At 38.7% G+C, this 20,496-nt stretch overlaps 2 long non-coding RNA genes across 4 annotated transcripts; one reads left to right on the forward strand and one right to left on the reverse strand.

Annotated features, from left to right (window-relative positions):
* Positions 1–580: 580 nt before the first annotated feature.
* Positions 581–3,641, forward strand: LOC136245483 (uncharacterized). 2 transcript variants are annotated; one of them, XR_010695883.1, is made up of 4 exons: positions 581–622; positions 2,864–2,902; positions 3,366–3,466; positions 3,517–3,641. It is a non-coding gene; the product is annotated as an uncharacterized lncRNA (long non-coding RNA). The 2 variants fall into 2 exon arrangements; XR_010695879.1 differs by lacking the exon at positions 581–622 and having other exon boundaries at positions 2,647–2,902.
* Positions 3,642–7,364: 3,723 nt separating this feature from the next.
* LOC136245495 (uncharacterized) lies at positions 7,365–10,163 on the reverse strand. 2 transcript variants are annotated; one of them, XR_010695892.1, is made up of 4 exons: positions 10,122–10,163; positions 8,091–8,129; positions 7,540–7,640; positions 7,365–7,489 (listed from the first exon to the last, which is right to left on the reverse strand). It is a non-coding gene; the product is annotated as an uncharacterized lncRNA (long non-coding RNA). The 2 variants fall into 2 exon arrangements; XR_010695887.1 differs by lacking the exon at positions 10,122–10,163 and having other exon boundaries at positions 8,091–8,416.
* Positions 10,164–20,496: the final 10,333 nt, after the last annotated feature.

A 20,496-nucleotide genomic window follows, 5' to 3' on the forward strand; every position in this document is an offset into this window, starting at 1 on the left:
CATAATTCTTTCCACATGCTTACTTTTGATTGTGGGATTACTCATGTAAATCATATATTGCTTGATACAAAAATTCACAAGTCCAATGGAAGTCACTGCAAGGTGATAGTAGCAACTACCATCGAGTCATCGACCATTTTATAGAGGTATGTAATAAAAAGTTTGCATGTTCCCTACTAAAAAGTTATTTTCATGGCCTCACCATGTAACATTAGGGTAAAACTCTAGGTATCATTTTAATCCTTGTTCCATCACAAGTAGAATAATGTAAATCGCATAGCCATAGAATGGATGCTTCGAAAGTTACAGCGCTCTATGCAAGGCATGCGTATTTAATAAGTTTAAATCCAGTTTTCTTGATTATGCAGGTTTAAGGGTTAAGTGTTGCTAAAGGTAAAATTTTCACAAATACACCCAAATGTATTACTCTCTATAGGAGGTCTAAATATTTCAAGGATAAAGATTTTGCTGATAACCCCCCCCCCCAACACTGCACAATCAGCAAAAAAAGTTTCCCTCGAAAATAGGCTATACGGTTTATGCAGTGTAATGCACTTGATTTAATTTTTTGTAGCCAGATGATAAGAGCGCTGGTATCACATACCCGAGAAAAATTCTAAGTGTAAGTTTAACTGTTAAATGAAAGTATGAATATACTCATTTGATAGTTGTTCTCCACACTACATAATGCCCTTGACTTCTCTACTACTCTAGATCTTTTGTGTCACAAATTCTATTTGTATTGTATCATTGTCAAGTTTCATGGTAGTGAATTATTCTTCCCTAAGATTGGCCATGCATTGTGACATGTTTAGTGCATGCTTGTAAGTTTAAAGTTCACTCTCAGTGTGCTCCAGTACAAGTCCATCCCGTCCAGTTATTTAATGAGCTTTATCCACAATTACATCAACACAAAAATGGCAATAAGAGTGGGGATTGTTTGCACAGATAGCCATTAGAAGGGATAACTTTTGAGATTTTCCTTATTAAGAAAGTGAGAGAAATCTCTGGTAAGACTTGTTTGTTAACTATGTTTCTATGTAGAAGCATGCACAGTTGCTCTTCTCGAACACTCCAGATCTGGTTTTGAAAATAAAACCAGAGCTAGGTAAGTATCTAAAAGTGTGAAAATGCATTCCCCAACAGAATTTTCTCCTACTGTCTTCATGGCAAACATCTCAAAAGCTTACCCTTCCAATGGCTCTGTACAAAGTACCCCCACTTGTAATTGTGAATGAAACTCTTTTGGGACCTTTGAAATGTAGCCCACCTAACTGTGCTAGTGATGACGTGGTATAACAGGAAGAGTAAAATTAATGCTAGATGGCACGTTATGCACAGAAGTATCTTCTAAACTGTTTTATAGTTTAACTATCATGTTCTTTTCTCGCCAATCCCCTCAACAAAGCCTCAAAGCCGCTCTTCATTTTCATTCACGTTCGTAAGGGACATATCCACTTTCAACTCAAAGGGATAAGCTATTCCTGGAAGTCTACAAGGCCTGTACAATGGCGGATCCAGGATGGGGCATTTGGGGCAAATGCCCCCCCCCCCCCCCTTCAAGAAATTGCATACAAGATCGAGATACTCTAATAGAGCAGTCAATTACTCTAATAAAGCAGTCACAATGTTCATGAGGCAGTGTAGCTTACCTATGAAGCTATAAATAGGATTTTATTTTACATAACAGACGTGATATAGTTGGTAAGGATAACTAGCTATTATTGTCGTGACCTTTTTTTTCTTTTTTTTTTTCTTGGTCTTCAACTGGTTTTCAGCAAGTTTTTTTGGTCTTCAACTGTTTTTCAGAAAGGTGCCCCCCCTCTTTCCAAACTCTGGATCCGCCCCTGCTGTACCAATGTTTTTCAGTTATTAAATGCCTGTAAAACTTGAAGAGAAAGTAAATCAAAAAGTCTAAGGAGAGTCGTGTCACCCATGTTTCAGCCTGCCAGAAAGAAATCACAAAGTTTACTCGTAACTGTTTATTACAAACTTCATTTCGCTTTTCTTACGTACAAGCTGCTTTTATCAATTAACGATTTTGCTCACGTAGGTGCGTATGGACCAACATAGATAAGTAGATAGGCATGCACACACATACACATGCTACACACTACACAGAGACACACACGCACACACACACGCACACACACACACACACACATTAATACACACATACTGCACTACACACAGAAACACACACACACACTGCATACACAAATACACACATACACACGTACTACACAAATACACACTACACCACACACGCTCTACACACTACACACACATGCTACGCACTACAAAGAGACACACAGACACACACTGCACTACATACAGGTGCACACACTACACACACACACACACACACATACACGCACACTGCACTCACCACACACATACTACACACACACGTACACTGCACACACACACACACTCTACACACATACTTTATACACAGACTTTCTACATACTACACAGAGACACACACGCGCAAACTACACTAAGGCATGCACACAAACACTACACACACACGCACACTACACACATACCACACACCACACACACACACTACACACATACCTTACACATACATGCTACACACACACACTACACATGCACACACCACACATGCTATAGTAGTGTCATGTAGTTTAGCAACAGTAGACACATGTACACAGAGACACATGTAGTCATAATGTAATGCTGCTACATGTGTCTCTGTGTATGTGATACATGGATACACATGTCTCTAACTACGTGTTTCTCTGTGTAGTGTCATGTACTATAGTAGTGTCTATAGTTTGCATACTGCAGTTTCACACCCATCCCAGAGTCTAATTTTCATTACATCTCTTTTTTACAGACATGCTACTGGACACCCAAGAATTACATGTTACTGCTGGTGAGTACACTTATATGCTATTCACATTTATTGGGTTTGACAAATCCGACATGAAGCAAGGCCATTTGGTCTTTAGCAGCTTTTTGGTCTCATTCGAAACTCTGTGGAAGTGAAACAATATACAGTCACTGTAACGGATTGCATTTTAAAATGTATATCCTACAGTATGATAATACTGTATAGTTCTGCAACCTCTCTCCATGAGACTCGGACAGTTCTCCTGTGGTTTATTGAAGCTCAAGCTCCTGAATAGTGCACAGGCATCCCAGCTCTGGTTTACTGGGTGGCAAGCATTGTAGCTGCGCTTCACATGGCTCTGCTTTTTTTTGCTTTGTTAGTGTGTGCAAGTGCGTGTGTGCAAGTGCGTGTGTGCGTGTTGGATAATGTAGTCCAAAAGTACGTGTGTGCATGTGCTTTCTCCATTTTCCGTTTTGTTATATCATGTTTAACTCTAACTTTGTAGGTGTGCTATAAGAATCTGGAGATGTATGTGTTATAGAGAAGACACCAAGGAACAAGATGGTCGATTTGAACCATGCTAGACACAGTGTAGTGTTTCTCAATGTAAGCTACATTCTGTTCTGTGTTGCTGCTTATTATCATGTGTACTGCAGGTCATCAATACTCTTGAGAACTGTTTCCTAATACTGCTAAAGGATATTGTGACAAAGTTGACTTTTCACGTGTAATGTGTGCTATGAAATAGTGTTGTATAGTTCATTCAGAGCTTTGTTAAGAATTCCAATTTATAATTACGGTTTGTTACTGGGGTTTTGCATAATACGGAGCTACACCGTTCAAACTCTTGATAATGTACCCAATGATGACACTACTACCTAAGATGACACTACTAGCTACTGTACACCATGTAAGGGTGTTGGAGTAGGTGGGGCACCACTTTTGGCTGAATTATGCAAAAGAAAATTGCAAACTCAATCTTGATGAAACAAAAGTAGAAACATGCGACACTTGGTGTTTATTTATAATGGCAATTCAGGTTAACTTTTTCCGTATTGAGCGCCTCTAAATAATCATTGTTGTGTTTAGCTTTGTTTATGTGTCTCTGTAGCTACCTTGGAAACAATCCTCACAGTTTATCTCTCTACTTAATAAATTTCTGCCCAGTGTCAAATAAATAAACTGATGGTAAATGTAAGTCTTAAACTGTATTATGAAGCTGCTTATTGACCAGTGTCCGGTTTATCATCATTGAACACCATGCAGTCAGGTAGCTATAGCCAGCACCCTGCACACAGTATTACAGTTCTCCAAAAATTAATAGTAACTTTAAACTGTAGTTTCTAATTCTTTCTGGGAGGAAGGTCTCCAGACGGCCACTTTCATTTTTACTCTGACGCCCCTGGATCATCAATAATAATTATAGTTACCCAACATGACACTACTAGTTACAAAACTTACGATGCACACTGTAGGGTGATAATGTCACTATAGTTAGCCAACATGACATGACCAGTTACACACTGTACTGTAGGGTAATATTGTTACCCAACACAATACTACTAGTTACACACTGTAGGGTGATGATGTCACTACAAGACACTACTAGCTACACACTGTAGCATGACACTACTAGTTACACACTGTAGGCTGATGATGTCACTACATGACACTACTAGTTGCACACTGTAGGGTGATGATGTCACTACAGACACTACTAGCTACACACTGTAGCATAAAACTACTAGTTACACACTGTAGGATGATGATGTCACTACATGACACTACTAGTTACAAACTGTAGGATGATGATGTCACTATGACACTACTAGTTACGCACTGTAGAGTGATGATGTCACCATTTGACACTACTAGCTACACACTGTAGGGTGATAATGTCACTGTAGTTACACACTGTAGGGCGATGATGTCACTACATGACACTACTAGTTACACACTGTAGGGTGATGATGTCACTACATCACACTAATAATTACACACTGTAGGGTGATCATTTCACTATACTATGGTTACCCAACATGACACTATTAGCTAAACACTGTAGGGTGATGATGTCACTATAACAATAGTTACCCAACATGACACTACTAGTTATTATACACACTGTAGGGTGATGATGTTACTACATGAAACTACTAGTTACACACTGTAGGATGATAGTGTCACTACATGACGCTACTCAGTAGTTACACACTGTAGTGCGATGATGTCACTACACGACACACTACTAGTTACACACTGTAGAGTGATAATGTCACTACATGACACTACTAGTTACAAACTGTAGGGTGATGAACACTGATGATGTAACTACACAACACTACTAGTTACACACTGTAGAGTGACGATGTCACTATACTATAGTTACCCAATATGACACTACTAGCTACACAATGTAGGGTGATAATCTCACAGCATGGCAATACAGCTAATACTAGTTACACACTGTATGGTGATGTAATGTCCCAACATGCCACAATAACTAGTGTCATATATGTTGGGTACGTAACTATATAGTGACATCATCACCCTACAGTGTGCAGCAAGTAATGTGTTGTAGTGACATCATCACCCTACAGTGTGTAACTATTAGTGTCATGTAGTGACATTGTCACCCTACAGTATGTAACTAGTTGTGTCATGCTACAGTGTGTAGCTAGTAGTGTCTTGTAGTGACATCATCACCCTACAATACAGTGTGTAAGTAGTAGTGTCATGTAGTAACATTATCACCCTACAGTGTGTAACTAGCACTGTCATGTAGTGGCATCATCACCCTACAGTGTGTAACTAGTAGTGTCATGTAGTGGCATCATCACCCTACAATGTGTAACTAGTACTGTCATGTAGTGGCATCATCACCCTACAATGTGTAACTAGTAATGTCATGTAGTGGCATCATCACCCTACAAAGTGTAACTAGTAATGTCATGTAGTGGCATCATCACCCTACAATGTGTAACTAGTAGTGTCATGCTACAGTGTGTAGCTAGGAATGTCTTGTAGTGACATCATCACCCTACAGTGTGTAACTAGTAGTGTCATGTAGTGACATCATCACCCTACGGTGTGTAACTAGTAGTGTTATGCTACAGCGTGTAGCTAGTAGTGTCTTGTAGTGACATCATCACCCTACAGTTTGTAACTAGTAGTGTCATGTAGTGGCATCATCACCCTACAATGTGTAACTAGTAATGTAATGTAGTGGCATCATCACCCTACAATGTGTAACTAGTAATGTCATGTAGTGGCATCATCACCCTACAATGTGTAACTAGTAGTGTCATGCTACAGTGTGTAGCTAGGAATATCTTGTAGTGACATCATCAACCTACAGTATGTAACTAGTAGTGTCATGTAGTGACATCATCACCCTACAGTGTAACTAGTAGTGTCATGCTACAGTGTGTAGCTAGTAGTGTCTTGTAGTGACATCATCACCCTACAGTTTGTAACTAGTAGTGACATCATCACCCTACAGTGTGTAACTAGTAGTGTTATGCTACAGTGTGTAGCTAGTAGTGACATTATCACCCTACAGTGTGTAACTAGTAGTGTTATGCTACAGTGTGTAACAGTGTCTTGTAGTGACATTATCACCCTACAGTGTGTAAGTAGTAGTGTCATGTAGTGACCAAACAGTGCATAGCTAGTAGTGTCATGTTCGGTAACTATTGTTATAGTGACATTATCACACTACAGTGTGCAACTATAATAGTGTCATGTAGTGACCAAACAGTGCATAGCTAGTAGTGTCATGTTAGGTAACTATTGCTATAGTGACATTATCACACTACAGTGTGCAACTATAATAGTGTCATGTTGGCTAACTATATAGTGACATTATCTCTACAGTGTGTAACTAGTGGTGTCATGTTTGGTAGCAATAGTGACATTACAGTATAACCTCTATATAATTAATAATATATTAATTTAACAGACACTTTGGGACCAACCAATTGCAAGTTTGTTGATATTTTACTGTTACAAGGAGGTTATCCTATCTCAGAGGTAATAGGGATCTAATACACTGATCAATAAGCACCTTCATAATACAGTTTAAGGCTTACATTTACCATCAGTTTATTTATTTGACACTGGGCAGAAATTTATTAAGTAGAGAGATAAACTGTGAGGATTGTTTCCAAGGTAGCTACAGAGACACATAAACAAAGCTAAACACAACAATGATTATTTAGAGGCGCTCAATACGGAAAAAGTTAACCTGAATTGCCATTATAAATAAACACCAAGTGTCGCATGTTTCTACTTTTGTTGCATCAAGATTGAGTTTGCAATTTTCTTTTGCATAATTCTGCCAAAAGTGGTGCCCCACCTACTCCAACACCCTTACATGGTGTACAGTAGCTAGTAGTGTCATCTTAGGTAGTAGTGTCATCATTGGGTACATTATCAAGAGTTTGAACGGTGTAGCTCCGTATTATGCAAAACCCCAGTAACAAACCGTAATTATAAATTGGAATTCTTAACAAAGCTCTGAATGAACTATACAACACTATTTCATAGCACACATTACACGTGAAAAGTCAACTTTGTCACAATATCCTTTAGCAGTATTAGGAAACAGTTCTCAAGAGTATTGATGACCTGCAGTACACATGATAATAAGCAGCAACACAGAACAGAATGTAGCTTACATTGAGAAACACTACACTGTGTCTAGCATGGTTCAAATCGACCATCTTGTTCCTTGGTGTCTTCTCTATAACACATACATCTCCAGATTCTTATAGCACACCTACAAAGTTAGAGTTGAACATGATATAACAAAACGGAAAATGGAGAAAGCACATGCACACACGTACTTTTGGACTACATTATCCAACACGCACACACGCACTTGCACACACTAACAAAGCAAAAAAAAAGCAGAGCCATGTGAAGCGCAGCTACAATGCTTGCCACCCAGTAAACCAGAGCTGGGATGCCTGTGCACTATTCAGGAGCTTGAGCTTCAATAAACCACAGGAGAACTGTCCGAGTCTCATGGAGAGAGGTTGCAGAACTATACAGTATTATCATACTGTAGGATATACATTTTAAAATGCAATCCGTTACAGTGACTGTATATTGTTTCACTTCCACAGAGTTTCGAATGAGACCAAAAAGCTGCTAAAGACCAAATGGCCTTGCTTCATGTCGGATTTGTCAAACCCAATAAATGTGTATAGCATATAAGTGTACTCACCAGCAGTAACATGTAATTCTTGGGTGTCCAGTAGCATGTCTGTAAAAAAGAGATGTAATGAAAATTAGACTCTGGGATGGGTGTGAAACTGCAGTATGCAAACTATAGACACTACTATAGTACATGACACTACACAGAGAAACATGTAGTTAGAGACACGTGTATCCATGTATCACATACACAGAGACACATGTAGCAGCATTACATTATGACTACATGTGTCTCTGTGTACATGTGTCTACTGTTGCTAAACTACATGACACTACTATAGCGTGTGTGGTGTGTGTGCGTGTGTGTGTAGCATGTATGTGTAGGGTATGTGTGTAGTGTGTGTGTGTGTAGTGTGTGGTATGTGTGTAGTGTGCGTGTGTGTGTAGTGTTTGTGTGCATGCTTAGTGTAGTTTGCGCGTGTGTGTCTCTGTGTAGTATGTAGAAAGTATGTGTATAAAGTATGTGTGTAGAGTGTGTGTGTGTGTGCAGTGTACGTGTGTGTGTAGTATGTGTGTGGTGAGTGCAGTGTGCGTGTATGTGTGTGTGTGTGTGTGTAGTGTGTGCACCTGTATGTAGTGCAGTGTGTGTCTGTGTGTCTCTTTGTAGTGCGTAGCATGTGTGTGTAGTGTGTAGAGCGTGTGTGGTGTAGTGTGCATTTGTGTAGTACGTATGTATGTGTGTATTTGTGTATGCAGTGTGTGTGTGTGTTTCTGTGTGTAGTGCAGTATGTGTGTATTAGTGTGTGTGTGTGTGTGTGTGTGTGTGTGTGTGTGTGTGTGTGTGTGTGTGTGTGTGTGTGTGTGTGTGTGCGTGTATGTGTGTGTGTGCGTGTGTGTGTGTCTCTGTGTAGTGTGTAGCATGTGTATGTGTGTGTGTGGTGGTGTGTGTGTAGTGTGCATGTGTGTGTGTAGTGTGTGTGTGTGTGTGTGCATGCCTATCTACTTATCTATGTTGGTCCATACGCACCTACGTGAGCAAAATCGTTAATTGATAAAAGCAGCTTGTACGTAAGAAAAGCGAAATGAAGTTTGTAATAAACAGTTACGAGTAAACTTTGTGATTTCTTTCTGGCAGGCTGAAACATGGGTGACACGACTCTCCTTAGACTTTTTGATTTACTTTCTCTTTAAGTTTTACAGGCATTTAATAACTTGGTACAGGCCTTGTAGACTTCCAGGAATAGCTTATCCCTTTGAGTTGAAAGTGGGTATGTCCCTTACGAACGTGAATGAAAATGAAGAGCAGCTTTGAGGCTTTGTTGAGGGGATTGGCGAGAAAAAAACATGATAGTTAAACTATAAAACAGTTTAGAAGATACTTCTGTGCATAACATGCCGTCTAGCATTAATTTTACTCTTCCTGTTATACCACGTCATCACTAGCACAGTTAGGTGGGCTACATTTCAAAGGTCCCAAAAGAGTTTCATTCACAATTACAAGTGGGGGTACTTTGTACAGAGCCATTGGAAGGGATAAGCTTTTGAGATGTTTGCCATGAAGACAGCAGGAGAAAATTCTGTTGGGGAATGCATTTTCACACTTTTAGATACTTACCTAGCTCTGGTTTTATTTTCAAAACCAGATCTGGAGTGTTCGAGAAGAGCAACTGTGCATGCTTCTACATAGAAACATAGTTAACAAACAAGTCTTACCAGAGATTTCTCTCACTTTCTTAACGAGGAAAATCTCAAAAGTTATCCCTTCTAATGGCTATCTGTACAAACAATCCCCACTCTTATTGTCATTTTTGTGTTGATGTAATTGTGGATAAAGCTCATTAAATAACTGGACGGGACGGACTTGTACTGGAGCACACTGAGAGTGAACTTTAAACTTACAAGCATGCACTAAACATGTCACAATGCATGGCCAATCTTAGGGAAGAATAATTCACTACCATGAAACTTGACAATGATACAATACAAATAGAATTTGTGACACAAAAGATCTAGAGTAGTAGAGAAGTCAAGGGCATTATGTAGTGTGGAGAACAACTATCAAATGAGTATATTCATACTTTCATTTAACAGTTAAACTTACACTTAGAATTTTTCTCGGGTATGTGATACCAGCGCTCTTATCATCTTGCTACAAAAAAATAAATCAAGTGCATTACACTGCATATACCGTATAGCCTATTTTCGAGGGAAACTTTTTTTTGCTGATTGTGCAGTGTTGGGGGGATTATCAGCAAAATCTTTATCCTTGAAATATTTAGACCTCCTATAGAGAGTAATACATTTGGGTGTATTTGTGAAAATTTTACCTTTAGCAACACTTAACCCTTAAACCTGCATAATCAAGAAAACTGGATTAAACTTATTAAATACGCATGCCTTGCATAGAGCGCTGTAACTTTCGAAGCATCCATTCTATGGCTATGCGATTTACATTATTCTACTTGTGATGGAACAAGGATTAAAATGATACCTATAGTTTTACCCTAATGTTACATGGTGAGGCCATGAAAATAACTTTTTGGTAGGGAACATGCAAACCTTTTATTACATACCTCTATAAAATGGTCGATGACTCGATGGTAGTTGCTACTATCACCTTGCAGTGACTTCCATTAGACTTGTGAATTTTTGTATCAAGCAATATATGATTTACATGAGTAATCCCACAATCAAAAGTAAGCATGTGGAAAGAATTATGAAACACGGAGACTTGACTTGTCGATGTTCATCACTTCATAATAAGTAAGCCACTGTAGTCACAGTGCTTCCTCCAAGTAGCCCAGTGGACACACTTTTTAAATCTATGTGTGTTTGTAGGCTGTAAGAATTAAGTTATCTCACCTAGTGTCACCATGCAAGTCCATATTGTGTAAACATGCATTTTCGAAAAGCAGATTTGAGGGTTAACCTTGAAAAGAAATATTTAGGCTATACCTAGTAGTAATACCCCCACCTTTGATGTTGGCCATGAAATACAAATTTATAAGGTGTCTGTATAAGGAATAAGGCGTCTTCTCTAGTACATTGCCTGCCTTATGATCTCAGGGTGGTTGACGATCCACAAAAGTTGGATTTATTACCAAGAGTGTACCTTGACCCTTGACTTCTACATACAGCAAAAATTTAAATGAAAATTTCAACAATTTGTTTGGATAAAAGCAACTATTAAACTTTCGTGCTGTAAATGTTTCCCAACCAAAGGTTCTTTTTCCTAGGAGCTTCGGTGATTATATCAGACCATGTATGGAATTATAGGTAAACACCACTTGTCACCCTTAATCACTCACAAACCTTAATGCACTAGTTTGTAATGTACCGGACAGTAAACCAGCCACGTCTCAGGATATTAAACTAAAATTTTAACATAAGATAGATAAGCACCCAATACCTCATTTAAGCTATTAAACAGAAAATAAACCAAAAGGGTAGGTTTCCAAGATCACGTTACAATTATTGAATGTAAAAGTGCTACTTGAAATGATGCTTGTACTGTCCTACACCCAAAATCCCTTGTTTAAAGGATGAAGATCGTACAATACAGGATACATTAGAGTGATACCTCCTTGACAGTAGGTAGTATAGGCATGCTGTCTACTTCTAATAACGATAAGTACTACCACCTTATTACTACCACCCTATTACTACCACCCTATTACTACCACCTTATTACTACCACCTTATTACTACCACCTTATTACTACCACCTTATTACTACCACCTTATTACTACCACCTTATTACCTTATTACTACCACCTTATTACTACCACCTTATTACTACCACTTATTACTACCACCTTATTACTACCACCTTAATACTACCACCTTATTACCTTATTACTACCACCTTATTACTACCACCTTATTACTACCACCTTATTACCTTATTACTACCACCTTACTACTACCACTTATTACTACCACCTTAATACTACCACCTTATTACCTTATTACTACCACCTTAATACTACCACCTTATTACCTTATTACTACCACCTTAATACTACCACCTTATTACTACCACCTTATTACCTTATTACTACCACCTTATTACTACCACCTTATTACCTTATTACTACCACCTTTTTACCTTATTACTACCACCTTATTACTACCACCTTATTACTACCACCTTATTACCTTATTACTACCACCTTATTACCTTATTACTACCACCTTATTACTACCACCTTATTACTGCCACCTTATTACCTTATTACTACCACCTTACAACTGCACAATTACATTATAAGACATTACAAACATGCCTGAATTAGAAATTAGCTATGAGCATCTACTCTGAAACAGCTGGACTGGACTATTTAGCATAGGCCACTCATTCTTCACACCTCCAGCAACCTGGTGGTATAGATGAAGGGAATGGCTTCACCTTCGTATACCACATGACGCATGAGGCTACTGTACATGATAACTAACTTGATATATACATGTTTAGTACTGTGAAATATCAAGCACCACCAGTACCTCTTATTATCATGTTAGCTAGCCATAAAATAAACATTCATACAGAAGCATTCTCAGTACTTATCTGCCCCTGATTTAGGGAGAAACTACTGTTTTGTCCCTAGTTTCTAATAAGTCCATTGAGTCCAAATAGAAATTTGTAGAGTATATATTGTAAGCAACACCTAGCTTGTTTTGTAGTGTGATGTGTTTGAGATTATGATAGTTACTATCCCACTTGGGGCCCATAAAAAGACTACTGAAAGCCTGCATAGCAGAGAGTCAAAAACATGTTACTAATTTAAAAATTCTGTTGAATGCAAAAAAGAATCCCAGACCAGGTACTGAGTGACTTGATTGATTGTGATAATAGTTGCTACGTAGTTACTATAGCTACTGAGTAGCTAGCCAAAGCTTAAAATGTAGCTAGCTGCACTTAGTCTAGCTGTTGTAACTGCAGCTAGAGTGAAGACTCCAGTTGAGGGCTATGTTACAGTAGTGTATGGAATTGCACATTGAGCAGAATATGTAGGATCTTGATCACATTATCAAAAAAGACTTGTATATAGTTATGTATGGCAACTGCTAGCTACACACATGCCCCTCAATATAAGAGAGTTGTTGACAGCTATTGGAAGTCAAAATGGCTACTGAAATAATTGTATAAGAGTTTTGGAGCATTCCTCAAACTGTAATAGGAAATTTCAAAAGTATAGGTAGATATTATATGAAACCCCATATACTATCTATGCTCAGATTTAATTGCCATCCTTTCCTAAAGAAACATGACTACTCGTATTCAGTAGCTATAATACAGTGAAGCGTCCCTAATCTGATGCTTATGGGGAATAAAATTGTGTCAGATGTCAAATTATTGAGGTAGATCACATAGAAAACGTCCTTTAGGTACAAAACAATGTCAAATAATAGACATACGTACAGGTGTAGGTACGTATATGCTGAGTTTGATTAGAGAGGTTTTAGTGTCCTTCATGGCAAGCTTAATGTATAAACAGTAGTAGGCTTCATGTGGTTGCTAAGGATAAGGAATAGTGAGCAGGATGATATCATCAATGGTTTCCTTTTCACCTGACATAAATGAGCTCATTGATGTGAGATATGAACTCTTGATGCATATCATCACACTAGACAAGTTAGTTTCAATTTCCACAAAAATAACTGATTTGAATAATGGCTTTCAACAGCTACCGATCTTACAGTGGCTCGGGGAGGGGGGCAAGTAAATGGTAGTGTGACTTACTGCCTTACCTCATAATAATTATCTAATCCAAAACAACCAAGCTGTAAAAAAACAGTGCGGCCCTCAAAAAGGCTATGGTGAAAAAAGATGTGAAATCCAAGGTGGCGGCCAAGAAATGGCTGTGATGGTAGGTTAATGGTAAAAATTTTAATAACGACAATTCAAGTGAATTTTTGTGCCACTTGGTCTTGGCAAAAAAATTCACCTAAATTGCCGTTATTAAAATTTTTACCATTAACCTACCATCACAGCCATTTCTTGGCCGCCACCTTGGATTTCACATCTTTTTTCACCATAGCCTTTTTGAGGGCCGCACTGTTTTTTTACAGCTTGGTTGTTTTGGATTAGATTTCATTTCTTTTTGTATTTGTATACCCCAAAGCCGGCCTATGGCCAGCTTTGGGACTTTTTTAACCTGTCTTTTTTTCTTTACTACAGGAAGAAGAAAATGTGAAGCAGATGTACTTTAAATATTTCTGATTTTATCAGTAAACGTACAAACTATATAATCTATATAATACATATATTTATCATAGAACTCTCCATGGTAGTTTCTTTGTAACTGAACACTCTACAAGGTGACTTCTTCTTGCTGCTCTCTCTGCAGGGTGAATGTTTGAACTTCTTCTAGCTGATCTATCTACAGGGTGATTTGTTTGTAGCTGAACTATCTACAAGGTAACTTCTTTTAGCTGATCTCTCTACAGGGTGATTTGTTTGTAGCTGAATTCTGTGCATGTGATTTGTTTGCAGCTGAGTTCTTACAGAATGGTTTCTTTGTATCTGAACTCTCTACAAGGTAACTTCTTCTAACTGATCTTTCTACAGGGCAATTTGTTTGTGGCTGAATTTTCTACAGGGTGATTTCTTTGCAGCTGAACTCTCTACATGGTGGTTTCTTTGTAACTGAACTCTCTACAAGGTAATTTCTTCTAGCTGATCTCTCTACAGGGAGATTTGTTTGTAGCTGAACTCTCTACAGATGATTTGTTTGCAGCTGAACTCTCTACATGATGGTTTCTTTATAGCTGAACTCTCCACAAGGTAACTTCTTCTAGCTGATCTTTCTACAGGGTGATTTGTTTGTAGCTGAACTCTCTACAAGGAAACTTATTCTGGCTGATCTCTCTACAGGGAGATTTGTTTGTAGCTGAACTCTCTACAGGTGATTTGTTGCAGTTGAACTCTCTACATGATGGTTTCTTTGTAACTGAACTCTCTACAAGGTAATTTCTTCTAGCTGATCTCTCTACAGGGAGATTTGTTTGTAGCTGAACTCTCTACAGGTGATTTGTTTGCAGCTGATCTCTCTACATGATGGTTCTTTGTAGCTAAACTCTCTACAAGGTAACTTCTTCTAGCTGATCTTTCTACAGGGTGATTTGTTTGTAGCTGAACTATCTACAAGGAAACTTCTTCTAGCTGATCTCTCTACAGGGAGATTTGTTTGTAGCTGAACTCTCTACAGGTGATTTGTTTGCAGCTGATCTCTCTACATGATGGTTCTTTGTAGCTAAACTCTCTACAGGGTGACTTCTTCTAGCTGATCTTTCTACAGGGTGATTTGTTTGTAGCTGAACTCTCTACAGGTGATTTGTTTGCAGCTGAACTCTCTACATGATGGTTTCTTTGTAGCTGAACTCTCTACAAGGTAACTGATGTCTCTACAAGGTCACTAGTTTGTAGCTGATCTCTCTACATGATGGTTCTTTGTAGCTGAACTCTCTACAAGGTGACTTCTTCTAGCTGATCTTTCTACAGGGTGATTTGTTTGTAGCTGAACTCTCTACAGGTGATTTGTTTGCAGCTGAACTCTCTAAATGATGATTTCTTTGTAGCTGAACTCTCTACAAGGTAACTGATGTCTCTACAAGGTCACTAGTTTGTAGCTGAACTCTCTACGTGGTGGTTTCTTTGTAACTGAACTCTCTACAAGGTGACTTCTTCTAGCTGATCTTTCAAGAGGGTAATTTGTTCGTAGCTGAACTCTCTACAAGGAAACTTCTTCTAGGTGATCTCTCTACAGGGAGATTTGTTTGCAGCTGAACTCTCTACATGATGCTTTCTTTGTAGCTGAACTCTCTACAAGGTGACTTCTTCTAGCTGATCTTTCTACAGAGAGATTTGTTTGTAGCTGAACTCTCTACATGATGGTTTCTTTGTAACTGAACTCTCTACAAGGTAATTTCTTCTAGCTGATCTCTCTACAGGGAGATTTGTTTGTAGCTGAAGTCTCTACAGGTGATTTGTTAGAAGCTTAACTCTCTACATGATGGTTTCTTTGTAGCTGAACTCTCTACAAGGTAACTGATGTCTCTACAAGGTCACTAGTTTGTAGCTGAACTCTCTACATGGTAGTTTCTTTGTAACTGAACTCTCTACAGGGTGACTTCTTTTAGCTGATCTTTCTAGAGGGTGATTTGTTTGTAGCTGAACTTTCTGCAGGTGATTTGTTTGCAGCTGACCTCTCTACATGATGGTTTCTTTGTAGCTGAACTCTCTACAAGGTAACTTCTTCTAGCTGATCTCTGTACAGGGAGATTTGTTTGTAGCTGACCTCTCTACAGGTGATTTTTTTTTGGAGCTGAACTTTCTACATATAAAGTGACTTGTTCTAGCTGGTCTCTCTACAGGATGACTTGTTTCTAGCTGATCTCTCTGCAGGGTGACTTGTTTCTAGCTGAACTCTACTGGGTGATCTGTTCGTAGCTGAACTCTCTACAGGATGATTTGTTTACAGCTGAACTATCTACATGGTGGTTTCTTTGCAGCTGAATTCTCTACAAGGTGACTTCTTCTAGCTGAACTCTCTATACGGTGATCTTCTCGTAGCTGAACTCTCTGCAGGGTGATTCGTTTGCAGCTGAACTTTCTACATGATGGTTTGTTCATAACTGAACACTCTACAAGGTAACCTCTTCTAGCTTATCTCTTTACAGGATAACTTGTTTCTAGCTGAACTCTCTACATGGTGATTTGCTGGTAGCTAAACTCTCTACAATTCGATTTGTTTGCAGCTGAACTCTCTACATGGTGGTTTCTTTGTAGCTGAACTCTCTACAAGGTAGCTTCTTCTAGCTGATCTCTCTACAGGATGACTTGTTTCTAGCTGAACTCTCTACAGGGTGATCCTTTTGTAGCTGAACTCTCTACAGGGTGATTTGTTTGCAGCTGAAGTCTCTACATGATGGTTTGTTTGCAGCTGAACTCTCTACAAGGTAACTTCTTCTAGTTGATTTCTCTACAGGGAGATTTGTTTGTAGCTGATCTCTATACAGGTGATTTGTTTGCAGCTGAACTCTCCACATGATGGTTTCTTTGTAACTGATCTCTCTACAAGGTGACTTCTTCTAGCTGATCTTTCTACGGGGTGATTTGTTTGAAGCTGAACTCTCTACAAGGAAACTTCTTCTAGCTGATCTCTCTACAGGGAGATTTGTTCGTAGCTAAACTCTCTACTGGTGATTTGTTTGCAGCTGAACTCTCCACATGATGGTTTCTTTGTAGCTGAACTCTCTACAAGGTAACTTCTTCTAGTTGATCTCTCTACAGGATGACTTGTTTCTAGCTGAACTCTCGACAGGATGATCCGTTCATAGCTGAATTCTCTACATAGTAGTTTCTTTGTAGCTAAACTCTTTACAAGGTGACGTCTTCTAGCTGATCTCCCTATAGGGTGATTTGTTTGTAGCAGAACTATCTGCAGGGTGACTTGAACTCTCTACAAGGTGATGTTTTCTAGTTGATCTCTCTACTCAGTCTGGATGACTTGTTTCTAGCTGAACTCTCTACAGTGTGATCTGTTAAGTTTCTACCTGATCTCTCTATAGAGTTATATCTTGTTTGTATAGCTGAACTCTTTTACATGGTGGTTTTTTGATTGGTTGCTGAACTCTCTCTCCACGGTGACTTGTTTGTACTACAGAGTGACTTGTTTGTAGCTGAACTCTCTGCAGAGTGACTTACTTAATTGTAGCTGAACATTGCATAAAGTAACTTTATTGTAGCTGATCTAGATGAACTCTCTACTGGGTAGCTTTTTTTGTAGCTGAACCCTTTACGCAGTGACTTGTTTGTAGCTGAATTCTCTACAGAGTGACTTGTTGTAGCTGAACTCTCTACAAGGTGACTTGTTTATAGTTGAATTCTCTTCAGTGTGACTTATAATGTTCTGAATCTCTACAGCAACATATTTGTAGCTGAACTCTCTACAGGATGACTTGCTTGCAGCTGAATTGTCTATAAGATTAACTGTTTGTATCTGAACTCCCTACAGAATAACTTACAATGCCAAAGAAATTCTATAATGGAGTAAGTTATAAACGTAGCTGAATGCTTTATTAGGGTGAGTGTTCTATTAGAGTATCTCGATCTCGCATATGCTACACGTAGTTGGCTTTGGAATCATAACTCAGCGGTTTGTAATCTGATTCTTCTGTACTACTGCAAGGACTTTCTATGATAATTATTCCAGCTACACACCGATTTTCAGCTCACTGTTCTAAGCGGTTTGGCTGGTAGGCGTGAAAACTAATAGTTTTTTTATTCATAAAAGTCGATCGCGTAATTGTGACATAGGTTGGGTTTTGTGTCATATCTCGATGGCCTTTAACTGGATTCCTTTCAAACCACAAAAAGGCACTCCTACGATAGTTACTCAATCTACATAGCAATTTTCAGCTCATTCCTTCAAGCGGTTTACCCTGTGGGCGTGACAGACCTTCGACCTTATTTTACGCAGATAATCGGTCATAACTCCGTGAATGTTCATCGGATTCCTACCAAACTTGGTACTGAGATTCGCCTTAATGAGCCCTTTAAGTGTGCCAAATTTCAGCCCGATTGGAGCACGCATTCGTGTTTTATTGCGGATTTTGCAAAGTGTGCGAAAAGAAGAAGAAGAAGAAGTAGAAGAAGAAGAAAAAAACGAAGAAAAAAACCCAAACTTTGGCCGCTTGTATCTCGGAAATGGCTGGAGCGATTTTCTTCAAATTTGGTATGTGGACTCCCCTACCTCGCCGGCATTTCTGTAGCAACTTTGGTTTTAATAGGATAAGGAATCACGGAGCTACAAAGGTGTGAAAATCGCGTTTACTTTCTTCCTGTAAATATACTCACGGTGTGGCGCGCCGGCTACTTGGGCCGCACGACACACTACCGTGTGTCTTGATCCTATACATACAGGGTCTGTACAAATAGGGTACGTGGGCACATAAAAGTTGTCTACTTTTAAAACTCTCATGACTCATAATGTTTTGTGCCATTGTGCCGTGGCTATGCAAATTTCAGCCCTTATTAGGCATTAATTGCAATAATACAAGTTACAGAATGCAACTAGTTTGTTCTATTACTGACATATGACCAGTTGTGTAATGTGGTGTGGATTGTGTCAACTTTCCTTTACAGGCACACTCATGTGATAGCTATAATAATCAGAATTAAAATGCCCCCACCATTGGTATAGATGTACATTGTTGTACCTGTCAAAATAATTAAAGTTTTACAGCACAAGTGCTGAAGGTCTGTAGGACACCTGGTCCAACAGCCTGTTCAAAGACGTTAGATACAAAGACATTAGCTACATAAGGTGTGTTTGAAAAGTTGCAGGAAGGAGAAAAAATCCATGACTGGACCTAGGTGGCCTTGAACCTGCAGCCATCCGATTTACGCTCGAATGCTTACAGGAGTCTACCAGGTGGTCAGGATGTTTTCTTCTTGTTATTTTTCATGTAATTATATCCATAGGAGTTCTAGAGAGTGACTCATTATCTCTAAGTACCCCAAGTAGAACCAAATGGACACTAGTTAATTTGTCAGTACATATTATATGAATTTCTTCTGTTAGCCAGCTTTGGAGAGATACACATGAATACAATAGCTACACCCACTATGCACAATGCAGTAGTAAACTAAGTGATATTTGCAATGTTATGTATGTGACTGGATTTCATCAAAGTGATAAATGGTAGCATAACAAACTGAAAGTGATTGAACAGTCACAGTAGCATAGCCTAAGTAGTTGTGCTAGAATAGTCTCGTAGATTGAAGTGAAATTGTTGCACACATCTTATGATCTATGCAGAGAGTTGAGGTTGAGACTTTGTTATGTGTAGTAAGATTGATGATTGATGCATGGTATACTGTAGATCGTGCTTTAATGATTTCATTGTTGTAACTGACAATGCATACACTTTGTTGCATCACATCCTGTGTGTGCTTTACATTATTTACATGCCGTTTGTAGAGTAGCTATGTCATTAACACGCAGCACATTGTTGTATCATGAGTTTAGATTGTGTTAATTATTGAGTAGCTATAGCCAAAGCTTGGTGCTGAAGTAGCTGCATCAGTTCTGTTGTATGAAGACTCATGCAGAGCCCAGCTTGTCACATATGGGGCTATGTTACAATAACGTATGGCATTATATTGTACTTCAAGGATCACATGCAGAATTATATACAGTATAATATGAAATAATGTAGTTATAGATTAATCTGTTGCACTGCTAGCTACACACATGCCCCTCAATATAAGAGAGTTGTTGAAAGGTACTGGAAACCAAAAAATGGTTGCTGAATTAATTGCATTAAGAGATTTAGAGCATTGCTCATACCATAATAGGCAATTTCAAAAGTATGATAAATATTGGTTCAGATCTGATTGCGACTCTTTCCTAAAGAAATGGCTACTTGCAATAATTGCAGTCAGTATAATAGTACTACTCTAGGCAAG

The sequence above is a fragment of the Dysidea avara genome, chromosome 2 (genome assembly GCF_963678975.1).
Source record: "Dysidea avara chromosome 2, odDysAvar1.4, whole genome shotgun sequence".
NCBI lineage: Eukaryota > Metazoa > Porifera > Demospongiae > Dictyoceratida > Dysideidae > Dysidea > Dysidea avara.